Source organism: Priapulus caudatus, unplaced genomic scaffold, assembly GCF_000485595.1.
Source record: "Priapulus caudatus unplaced genomic scaffold, Priapulus_caudatus-5.0.1 Scaffold414, whole genome shotgun sequence".
Classification (NCBI taxonomy): domain Eukaryota; kingdom Metazoa; phylum Priapulida; class Priapulimorpha; order Priapulimorphida; family Priapulidae; genus Priapulus; species Priapulus caudatus.
The window spans coordinates 227,146-228,394 of record NW_014577475.1 but is presented as its reverse complement, the minus strand read 5'-3'; positions in this window follow the sequence as shown (position 1 = coordinate 228,394).

Genomic DNA, 1,249 nt, shown 5'->3' with positions numbered 1-1,249 from the left:
TGATTATTCAATCCTGATACAATAATAATGACACCAGCAACTAGTAACATTACCAGCGATATATATATATATATCAGAAGTAGATAATAGGGATTCCCTATTATCTACTTCTGATATATATCATGGAATCATGAGGATGTAAAACGTATATAAGGGACTAACAAATATAATGAAGCGAGGAACTATATATTGTAAAATATGAAGTTCCTCATTGACTATATTATGCTTCCATGCGCAATAGTAGCATAGAGGTCAGTAAAATAATGCAGCTAGTAACCATGGTAACGTACGTAGTCAAGAGAAGTCTGATAAAGCTAGGAGTAGTAGTAGTAGTAGTAGTAGTAGTAGTAGTAGTAGTAGTAGTAGTAGTAGTAGTAGTAGTAGTTATACCCATAGTTACGCATATTTAATACAGCTAGTAACCATGGCAACGTGGAGACCAGCGTGTGTCACAAAGTTAGTAACCATATTCGTAACGTAGGGGCCAGCCGCTATATTTCACGCAGCAAACTCTGCAATAGTATGTACTGGTAAGATCACGGCGGACAGGGCTGCTGGGTCACACGCATGACTTGACAATGGCGGCAGTGCTACGCGGACAAGTGCATCCACGCACCCTGGAACTTTCACGCCACCCGCATACACACCTATACCACAGACATCAGACAGCACCTACAATATAGTTCCCGTTGCTTGCTGCTATCCGCCCCGATCTCCCTCGTTCAATAGCCGCACGGTGCTTAGAGTACGTGATTATAGTTATCCTGGCAGCGTTGTTGGAGGGTGTGATACATGACGAGCCAGCCGGCGGTGACAGCAGGGCCGTGGGGGTATGCGCGTAAATAGCGAGATAATTCACTATACGAGCTGATCGACCTGTGCTGCACCAACGCACGCACACACACCTCTAACGTAGAGGCATTATAGCAACAGTGGATGCGACACCGACAATGGTGGAAGAGGATGAGAGAGAGAGAGAGAGTGTGTTAAAGTGCGTGTTGTGTGACAGAGGGGGAATGAGAGAGAGAGAAGAAAAGAGAGGGGTAGAGAGAGAGAGAGAGAGTGTGTTAAAGTGCGTGTTGTGTGACAGAGGGGGAATGAGAGAGAGAGAAGAAAAGAGAGGGGTAGAGAGAGAGAGAGAGAGTGTGTTAAAGTGCGTGTTGTGTGACAGAGGGGGAATGAGAGAGAGAGAAGAAAAGAGAGGGGTAGAGAGAGAGAGAGAGAGTGTGTTAAAGTGCGTGTTGTGTGA